We start from the raw sequence: 11,649 nt of genomic DNA on the forward strand, positions 1-11,649 counted from the left end.
TATTGCTGTTCTCTAATTAATAGAACACGAGTAGTCTGGTAAAAGCATGTGAACCCAGTGCCCATGTAAGGCAGGGACCATCAGAAAAGGAAAATACAAATGTTTTCCACTAAAGAGAAGGTGATACAAAAGGGTTGACCGCACCCTGTCAAAGGTAGAACCTTTGCAAAAGTGCGACAAAAATCACACTTTATTGAGCTATGTTTCTGATCTATTTTTACTTGCCTCTTGGATTCTTTTATTCCAGTCACAGTGGAACTGAATAAACGTAATTCCTTTAGCACATCAAGCACACACTTCTGCCTCATGACTCTTGAACTTGCAGTTCCTTTGCCCACAAACGCTCCCCTCACCCCCAGATATGCCTGCTAGATCATGTCCTCAGTTCTTTTACCTTCTGCTCAAATATTGCCTCATTAGAAGTCCTGTACAGAACCACACCCCCAACATCAAGAAATCCCTCAGCACCTCACTCACTTGGCTTTACTGTTCTCCATAGCATCTATCGACACCTGATATAGTTGGCATTTGTTTATTACTTAGTGTTGCTCTCACTGCAGCAACATGCTACCTCCCCAGAGCAGGGACTTTGGTGGCATCTTGCACTGCTCTATTCTCAGTTCCTGGAACTGGAACCTTTTACCTGACCCCTTACCCACCCCCCACGCCCCACCCCCACTGTAACCTACCCCGCCACAGAAACCCTTAATGGACTTACTGTCCGTATCGGCTCGTCACCCCTCAGTTTCATATAGGGAAAACCAGAAAAAACATATATCACACCTTCAAGAGGGTGACCCCTCCTCCATGACAGAAAATCTCTATGATAAACCCTAATATGAACAAACAAAAATATACAGGAAATGTTGAAAACCAGATCAGGTCCAGCATGCATCAGATGGAGGTGTCAATTGATAAGGTTTTAACTGTTCTAGTCTGGTTTTCTCCCTTTGATCTTCTATACTCATCTCTCCAATTGTACTCTGTTTAGTAACCACTCGGCCCATCCCTCAGTTATGGAAAGAGGGAGATCACTGGAACTACATATTTCCTATGTAGATCCCATAAATGTATCTTGGGCTCCTACTGTCATCCATAGCCTTCTGCAAACCGTATTCTCTCAATTTAGGCTCTGCTACTATTCCTCCACTTGCTTGATGTGGTGTGGCACACATTGGCTAACAGAGAGCCCATGCTGATCTGCCTGAGTGAGATACTCAGGGTAGAGGCTCCAAGCCTTTTTGGTCTGAGTCAGAATCAGAACCTAAGGACTGGGGAGGAGTGATGAGGTGGGGAAAGCAAGTGACAGCCTGTTGTCTAACCCTAACTTACCTGAATTCTTCTTGCTAGAAGGCCAGAGTAGAATTGTTTCCTTGGGTTCCCCAAGCTGTAAATCTTTACCTAAGCAGACTGCTACGGCTTGTCCCTTGGAATGGCTACTGGGTTCGAAGTGCTGACCTGGTGGTCAGTAGTCCAATGCTTAATCCACTCTGCCACTACTACTCTCCTCAACATCCCAATAAAGACAAAAACAGAAACTCAGACTCACTGTCATCAAGTTGATTCCGATACATAGTGACCCTCTAAGATAGGGTACAACTGCCTCTAAGGGTTTCTGAGACTGTAATTCTGTAATGAACGCAGAAAACCTCATCTTTCTCCTGTGGATTTGTTGATGGTTTCAAACTGCTGATGCCATGGTTAACAGCCCACGCCAACAGGGCTCCTAATAAGGGTACTTTAATGTAGATGTGGAGTCCCTGTACTGCAGAGGTAAAGGTAAGGTACTTGGCTGCTCACCAAAAGGTTGGGGATTCAAACCCACCCTGAAGTGCCTCAGAAGAAAGACCTGGTGATCAGCTTCTAAAAACACCAGCCAAGGAAAACCTCACAGAGCACAGATCTATTTTGACACACAGGGGGACACCATGCTTAAGAATCCACTTCATGGCAGCGGGTTTGTTTTGGATAGGTTTTCATACAGTTGTAGCTTCCCATGTCCCCAGCAAGCGTGTCAGGGATGGGACCCTCGATCCCCTTTGGTCACTGCTTTTCCCACTGAGCGACGTGTGCTTCCAGTTTTCTCAGCAGTTCCTCTCCCACTATACAGCCACACACACTTCCCACTCTTTCTTTTCCTCATTTGGATTGCCTAGACTATTAATTAGCCAAACCAATCACTCCTCAAACAGTGGGAGCTGAAGTAGCCTATCATCATGATTTCTAATGCTGAGTTATTGAGGGAACTGATCTCTAAGTAGCTCCACCACTTACAGTACTATGTTCCAAGACTCCTACACTCCTGACAATGTGGCTTGCAAATTTTGAAATTTTGGACAGGCAACCTTCACGTCTTAGAATCATCAAAGGTAGTGAATAGACCACACGTATCACACAATCCTTCATTTGTTTTAATGTAATTAGATTTGGGAGCAGATGATCCATCAGTATTTCTATTTGTAACATGTTGGAATTCACAAGAAATTAGAATCATAACCAGTAAAATTCCATTCTAATCAGCTGGAATTCAAGCAGAATAGTTAAAGGGATGACCCTGTCTACTCCACCCAGTTCTCCTTCCTACCTTAAAGAGCCCTAAAAGCAGACCCCATTGATAGCTGCTTGTTCCTCCCTGGGGCTTGAGTAAGATTAAGGACTACCTAAGTGGGAATCCACTTTTTTTTTTTTTTGGGGGGGGGGAGATCCACTTTAAAGGTAGGGTAACTACCATGAGTTAAGTAGTGAGCCAAGTTCTGAGTATACAATGCAAAACCAGATACGACGCCTGCTTTCTTGGAGTTCGTGACTTCAGGGGTGAGGCAGACAGCAATACAAGAATTGAACAACTGAGTATACAATTATAAACTGAGATAAATGGGTTGAAGGAAATGAGCACAACTCTTAGGAAATAGATAGTACTATCCTGGGGAGTTAATTACGGCCGCTATGAAATGAATCCCTTAAGGTGAGATTTGAAGGGTCAACTGATAAGTACCTGGCCTATCAGGAAATAATTTTATTTCAAGTAGAAGGAACAGCAGGTCCAAGCTTCTGTGGAAGACTACACTTTGTGATAAGAGCGGCAGAAAGCAAGGGAGTGCAGGGAGGGGGGCAGGGAAGGAGATAAAGCTGGAGAGTTAGATGGGGGTGTTTCTCAATGGGAAGTCCATTGGTTTGTGGATAAAATGATTCTTAATTGTTTAAGCAGTAAGTAATGCTATTTTCAATTACGTGGTCACAGGAAATGTAGCATTTTGGACGCTTGCCCACGAAATACCAATAGCTCTCCCGTGGTATCTACGACAGCCCGAAAGTGTGATTTTCCATACGTACACCATCTCCCCAGTTAAGAACTATTTATTGTATGCAGGAGCTTAAAAGTGATGTAAGAATTTAGGTCCTTCTCCTAGGAGCAAGAGAGAAGTCAAAGGAAGCAGATGAAGGAAGTAATCTATCTTTGGAAAAAATCATGCAAATACTACCCGTGGGATCTGCAGACATGTTTCTAATGAAAAGGTTCTGAGCATCATACAGACTTAAACTTGGACAGAGTTGTTTGCTACCTCTTCTTGAAGACTCCGGGGCATGCTGTCCCCACTGGAAGCTCCTAGGATCTTTAGAAGCAGAACCCATTCTGTCTCTCTTTGGCTCTGCTGAGCTCCTGGGTCTGGGGCAGGGTGACCTCCTTAACAAGGACTGTGAGCAGCCCAGAGCTTCTGTACCAAGGGTCTGGGTACTAGGCCACCTTTCCATCTATGAGCTAGTAGGAATGAAAAGAGCAGGTGGGCGGCCAAAGATATTTTGGAGCAATTTTGACAAAGCCATTTTGAACGTGTGGGGGATCTCAGCTCGTCAGTCCAAAGGGAAAGCACTGGCTGCCTCTAGGGCCGACACCTCGGCCTTCCTGTGCTGTACATTTTGTCTTATATTCAATTTAGCACTTGGTTAGATATTTGGGGATTGCTGTTGCTTTCCTGTGCATCAATCATATCTTGACAGCATCAGACTATGCGGAATGAGCCACAGGCACACAGATGAGGTTGAACTACATTACACTGATGGGCTTGTCAGAAAAATGGTCAAATATTTCAATTTTATACAATTCCATCGACTATTTCTTACCTATGCCTCACAGTTCCCTGCTCCTAGCTGGGTAGGTAATAGATACTTGCTAAATCCATTTTGCTTAAGTTGTCCCCTACCTAACTCCCTTTGCTTTCACGTGAAACTGTTAGAGTATCATCCACCATTCATTGAAGGCTTAATGTTTATTCCGAGTTCCACCCTGGGCCCTAGCCACATAGCCCATGGTCTCAGTCAATGCTGACCAGAGCCTTATCAAGAAGATGTACTGTCTCTTCTTCATAGATGAGTTTGTGCTTCAGCGAGGTCAAATGGCATATCTAAATTCACATAGCTACTGTGGAGTCGAGATTTCAACCCAGGTCTGGTCATTGTTCTAGCTCTTCTATTGCATTCATTCCTGGTGAACTGTGTTTAGGGTTTTTCTTGACCTTTTGCATGAGGAACCCTGGTGGCATAGTGGTTACAAGTTAGGGTGCTAACTGCAAGGTCAGCAATTAGAAACCACCAGCTTTGCTGTGGGAGAAACAGGGGCTTTCTACTTCCACAGAGTGACAGTCTCAGAAACTCACAGGATCACTCAGAGTCTGCAGCAACTTGATTATAGCAAGTTGACCTTTTGCTAAGTTTTGTGCCTTCTAATGTTTAAGGGTAATTGAGGTCACTCATCACTGTGATTCTCATGAGCACAAGCCACCACCCCGTCATTTATGAATAATATGTACCATCTACTCCCAACAGCCTCCTACCACTAAGAGCGATTCCTGTGTAACATGCAGATAACAAACAAACAAACAAACAAAGAAAAAACCCAAATTAACTGCCAACTAGGCAATGCTGACTCATAGTACCCTGTAAGGCAGGCTAGAACTTCCCCTGTGGGTTGCTGAGACTATAATTCTTTACAGGAGTAGAAAGCCCCATCTATCTCTTAGAGAGCAACTGGTGATTTTGAGCTGCCAACCTTGTGGTTTGTAGCCCGATATGTAATCACTACACCACCAGGGCTCCAAAGGAGAGCTTTAATTATTAAATAGGCCAAAGCATTGTCTACTCAGGTGGATGTTTGCCACACTTTAATGATTAAACCACATCCTATAGTACTAGTAGGAGCCCAGGTGGCGTAGTGAGTTATGAGTCAGGCTTCTAATCACAAGGTCAGTAGTTTGAAACCACCAGCCACTCCTGGGGAGAAAGATGAGGCTTTCTGCTCCCGTTAACAGTTGCAATCTCAGAAACCCGCAGGATCAATTCGACTCTGTCCTATCAGATCACTATGAGTCAGAATCAACTTCATAGCAATAAGTTTGCTTTGGTGGATTTAAAAATTAATAATGGGAGTAATTGTTTCCCAGAGGCTGTGAATGTATTATGTATATGCAACACATCCTGACGTTTCAGTAGAGCTTGTGTTTTTATTGCTGTGTCTTTAGGAAAAGGAGCCCTGGTGAAGTCCTGGTTAAGAACTGGTCTGCTAACCAAAAGGTTAGTGGTTTGAATCTACTAGTCACTGTGGGAGAAAGATGTGGCCACGTGCTCTAGGAAAGGTTTCCAGGCTCTAAAACTCTAGGGGGCAGCTCAGCTCTGTCCTAGAGGGCCACACTGAGTTGGAATTAATTTGGTGGCAATGGGTTTGGGATTTTTTATAAACAGAAGTCCTGGTGGTGCAGTGATTAAAGCTTTTAGCTGCTAATTCGATAAACACTTTCAGCACCTGACTTGTGAGCCAATCAGCTCTTTATCCTAATTCACTCCCTTGGCTGTTGGCCAGAGACTGCTTCCCTCAACTCTACCTGCTCCACTGTGTGTGAACTTAATGACTAGCTTAGTGTTTGGTGACACTGCGTGTTAACTCCATTTCCTTCTTAGAGACTGGTAAAAAGCCCCTATTACTTGTGAACCATCCTGAAATTGCTCTGATTCAAACCGGGGCATTCATTACAATCTTTGGATCATACAGGCTGGTGTGCTTCTTCCATGTAAACTTAGTTAACACACTTCACTTAGCTGTTTGTTTGAAGAGAAGCTTTCAAGGACTCAGAAACCAGTCTTTCTGATAGCTGGGCACCATACTTTCAGTCATCTCTTAATGTGGGCAAATATCAAGGAGGGCCCTGTCATAAGAACTAATTATTTTTAGATTGGAGCTAGGATTAAGTCCAAGCCCCCAACCCATTCACATATGTATGGTTTATACAAGAATTTGATTCACTTTAGAGACATAATTATCATCTTATGACAAAGAACATTAAAAATCCTGCTCCTGTGGCATGCAGTAATTGTATTGATAGTGTCCTTAATATAACCAATGGATGTAGAATTTAAAGTATAGGTTAGCTTCAGAGTGCAGTATATAAATTGTTGAGTTGTACAGATTAAAATCTTAAGTGACTGCACACTATTTACGTGGACAATGGGGGTTGGTGATAAGACAAAACTTTCTATAATACTCATAAATAAAGGCAGAACTATGCCAACCAGATTCATACATGACATAAGGAAACAAGGAGGGCATTAAAACAGTATGGTATATGGTAGTTCTAGGCCACCACTCAGTGGGCACCCTCAAAACAAGAGATCCAAACCAAAGCCCAATGACTACAAGTCCATACTGTTGGGATAATAGCCATTTGCTTCTTCTCAAACTAAGGCATATCAGGCTAAAGTCCACAGGAGGATGTCAGTGACTTAAATCTGCTACAGATGAGTTTGGGGTAAAGCCCGGTTCTCTTAGTGGGGTTTCCACATCGAATCATTCTGATGTGGTCTATGAAGGATGCTGTGTGCCTTAAAAGGACAGAGTCTAAAGTCCCAGTAGTATAGACACCTGGTTTTTGATCCAGGACTGAAACACATTAAGAAGAAACAATCTTTTAAATAAATGGTGCTGGAAACTTGGCCATAAGAGAAAGGCAAATCAAAACAATATGATGCCACCTCACCCAACACTTAAAATTGAAAAATACACAGAAAATAATGTATGTTATAGAAGATGTGGAGAGATTGGAATGCTCATACATTTCTGGTGGAATTGTGGAATTGTACAACCACTATGGAAATCAGTATGCCACATTCTTAAGCAAATGCAAATACAAGTAAACTATGATCCTGCAATATCTCTACTGGGTATATCCCCTAAGGAAATAAAGAACAAAACACAAACAGTCATATGACTACCCATGCTACTGCAACAATTTCTATAACAGCAACACGATGGAAACAATAAAAACTGACAATAGAGGAATGGCTAAATAAACTCTGGTACATTCATACAATGGAATAGTATGCATCCTTGAAACACAAAAATGAGTCTGTCAAACACCTTAAGACATGGACAAAATTAGAGAACATTATGCTCAGCAAAGTTAGTCAATCTTATAATGATTAATATTTGATGACACCATGATTAAAAAGGAAAAAAATGGTTTTCATACCAAAGGATGAGACTTCAAAGACTATGACGAGGCCAGAGTCAATGGGTAGGTGTGAGTGGAGGGGGAGAGGGAAGGGACAGGAATTTAAGGAGAGCAGAAGGGTGAGAAAAATGAGCCAGGTGTGAGTGTTGTTTTTTATTGTTTGTTTTGTTTTTATAACTTCCAATCCACTTAATAAAATTTGAGCACTATGCCAGGGAAAGCTAACGGTTGTACATACCCACACTGTGTTGGGGATAACTGTATCAAAGTTACCAAGTTTCCATTTGCAAAGCCAGAAGAAAGGCAAGTTGGCTGTTCTGGGAAACTAAGCAAATGTTCTGGGCACTGGGAAGCAGCCAGCAGTAGAGGAAAGAGTTAAATAATTAGATTGTTTATCTTGCTTCATTCTTCATGGGGTTTCGCTGTCTTTGCCTCCGCTTCTGCCAGTCATGGTTGGCACTGTCTTCCACTATTTAAAGAGTAGCAGGTTTTTTAAATGAAAGCACAAGGGCAAATTAGAGATCACAGGCACCAAGAAAACAGGATCAAAACAAAGTCACCCCTGATCCAGGGCAGCAGACCAGGAGGGAGAAAATTTGGAGTTGATTTTGAAAATCGCAGTAAGCTTTTATGAACACTGTCTAGTACTTACAAGCTTTTTATTCTCCACCGAGATAGAGGAAAAGGCTGAAGTGAAGAAAGGAGGCAGGTAGACAGAGATGAGGTTGGAAAGCAATTGGTTAATCGTTCTGTTTGTTCAGAATGGCTTGCAATAACTCCTGTATCCCTCTCTTCTCTAGTGGATCAAAGGCAAGAACAGAAGCGATAAGTGAGTGCAGCAGCCCCAAGACACCTATTACATTACACCTTGAAGAAAAGCATGTCCGGAAAGCTGAAGTGTGCGTGTATGTGCGCACGCACGCACATTTACATGTTTGTCAAGGAAGGGCAAGCCAAACAATAACAGCTTTCCCGATAGTCTACCTTTCCTATTCATGTTTCCCTTATACATCCCATAATAAGGATGAGTTAGCATCAACGCTGGTCTACCAAGGGGGCTCAAAATGCAGCATTGGAAGGACAATCCTGAAGTCTGTTATCTTTCTGACCCTGCAATGTGGTGCCTTGAGGCCACCAGAGCAGAATGTTTTATATATTTTCATGTCTCTTCCCTCAGGAATACCCTGGTATGAAACCCTTCTTGTGATGGTCCCATCTAAGCGCTCATCAACAGATGAAAGGATAAATGAAGTATGGTACATACACACAATAGAATAATACTACACATTAAAGAAAATGAATTTGAGAAGCATTTCCTAACATGGATGAACCTGGAGGGTACCATGCGGAGTGGAATAAATCAATCCCCAAAGGACAAATATTGTATAAGACCACTATTATAAATTGTCAAGAAAAGGTTTCTCCACAAAAACAAACATTCTTTGATAATTGTCAGATGGTGGAGGGGGAGGGAGAGTAAATCACTAGCTAGAGGGTAGATACATATTAACTTGGGTGAAGAGGAAGGTAATTATAATGTGAAAGAGGTCAGCAAAAATGATAAAAGCAAAGGAAGCTGACTGGGAGGTATACAACGGGTTAAAAGCAGCAGAGATAAATTCTATTATAGACACAAACCTACAATAATCTGAGTATGTGCATAGATACAAACTAAATAGATGTGCAAAAGAGAGTGAGTCTATATCCATGGAGATATAGGGATTTGACAGAAAATATTTCTATGTATGTTTTTACCTCTGATGTACATATATCCATGAATACACATGTGGGCTTCAGAAAGTTTGTGGGAATGTAGTAATAAAAGATAATGTGATTGTGGTAGAGTATACAGGGTGAAAGTTATGAATGAGTCACTGGGCTTTGGAACTCAGGACCACAGTCACAGGGGATGCTAAGTTCAATAAAGACAGTGCACTCTGCCTTCTATTGGTTGAGTAGTGACTGTGATCTTAAAAGCTCATGTGTAGTCCTCTAATGCGGGTCTCTCCCCATCAGGGAAAAGAAAAGTGATGACAATTGGAAGACATGGAACTAATCAGTCCAATTGACTACACAAAATCAGTCCCCAGGGCCCTGAGGAACAGAAGAACGTGATGGGGCCTGATGATCACTACTGATCATTCTGAAATGGCGCACAATATAAGATTCTAGATTGAATGGTATAAAAATATGGAATCAAAATCAAAATCATGAAAAAAGACCAGGTGTATTGGTCAGATATAGAGTGGTGGAAACTCTCCTTTCAGACCTGGGGCTGAATTCAACCCCATAATTCGATTTTCAGCCAAAGTACAGACAGGGCCATAAGGTTAACAATAACACTAGAGAGGCACACACTCCTAAGGAATAAGCCACCAAAGTTTTTCCCAAAGCTATGCATTTAATTTTTTTTTAACAATATAACCTTATCATCTTTGAAATACTCTCCATTGCACTCAATACATCTGTCAAAAATGTGATTCCAGTCTTGGAAACAGAACCTCCCTCATTTTTTTCTTCACCTCTTCTACGTAGTCAAATTACTGTTCTTTCAAGTCCCTTTTCAATCATGGAAACAAAAAGAAATCACACAAAATGAGGTCAAGTGAGTAAGATGTGTGGAGCAAGAGAGGCATGCTGTTTTTGGCCCAAAACTGGCACACTGAGATGGCTGTGTGAGCAGGTGCATTGCTGTAGTAGCAGAACCAGTTCCCCGTCTGTCTGCCGTAAGTCAGGCCTTTTTTTGTCCTACACTGTTACGCAATCTTCTCAGACCCTCTACATAGAAAGCTTGCTTAACAGTCTAACCTGGTAGAACAAACTCCAAATGAACAATCAGTTGACATTTTCGTCCATTTGGGAAGTTGATGGACGTCCAGAATGAGGTTTGTTATCAACTGACATTTCACCCCTTTTGAAATAAGAAAACCACTTGTACACTTAAGTTTTCCCCATAGTGCTGTCCTCGTGAGCTGTGTTCAACATCACAACAGTTTCTGTGGCATATTTCCTGAGCAGGAAACAAAATTTTACAGCTGCATGCTGTTGTCTTAAATCAGCCATCACAAAAAATGAGGTTGGAGCGAAACTGCTTTTATGAAAAATTCACTATGACCAGCAAGACCTTTCCCAAGCAAGGTCACTGGGTGCACTAACTCAGAGCGAGTTGCTTGATGCTTGCCTAGCGGGGAAACGTGTACTATGAAAGCTCTGCAAAGCAGAGCTTTATTCTTTTCTTTTTTTATTGGGGTTGGACGTAGATCCTCATATAGAATATACAGGGGGCGAAGTGCTGAAAACTAAAGACCACCTTGAAGGAGAAAGCGATAGACCTCCTTAGGGCTCACAGAGTCAATCGGCAGGCAGTTAAGCTGATTCCATAAAGGTGTATTGAAATTTCTTCTTCCTTCCTTACACACCCTAATAGAGAGACCAAAATACTTGTAGTTGTCTGCAAGTGCTCTTCTCTTTCTTCCCTCTGACCTTTGAACATTTGTCTTGTCTCAACCCATTTTTTCCCCTTAATTTATTCCTTTAGCGTGTTTCAGAATCACCTGAAGGGGGCACACTTGTACCCACTGTTCAAAAGGCCAGACCCAACCCACTGCTGTTGAGTTAATTCTGACTCAGTGACCCCGTACAATGCTTTCTGAGGTTGTCCATCTTCATGGGAGCAGATGATCTGCCTCATTTTCATTCCTAGGAGCTGCTGGTGGGCTTGGAACATTAACCTTGCTGTTCAGCGCTTATTTGACAGTGCTACCACTTTTTAAATGATAAACATTCACTAACCCTTTCTTGTTTACTCATCTCCCAAGTCTGAGCTCTAGGCCTGTTTTTCATGTTCCCATTGCCCTCAATAATTCTCGTAATGTAAAAGCACAAAAGTTAAAGCACTGGATGGTTAACTGAAAGGCTGACAGTTCAAATGCATACAATGGCTTTGAGGGAGAAAGGACATAGAGGTTGGCTTCCAAAAAGATTAAAACTCTATGGGGCAGTTCAACTGTGTCACATGGGGTTGTTATGAGCCAGAATAGTCGAATAAATTTAATGGCACCGAATAACAACTTTCATCCCAGTATACTATAGTACCAAGCAGACCTGTGATGCCAGAGACAGCAGCCATGAACATTTGTACTGTGGCTGG

The sequence above is a fragment of the Echinops telfairi genome, unplaced genomic scaffold, assembly GCF_000313985.2.
Source record: "Echinops telfairi isolate 266 unplaced genomic scaffold, ASM31398v2 ScPeMD7_7427;HRSCAF=8465, whole genome shotgun sequence".
Taxonomy (NCBI): domain Eukaryota; kingdom Metazoa; phylum Chordata; class Mammalia; order Afrosoricida; family Tenrecidae; genus Echinops; species Echinops telfairi.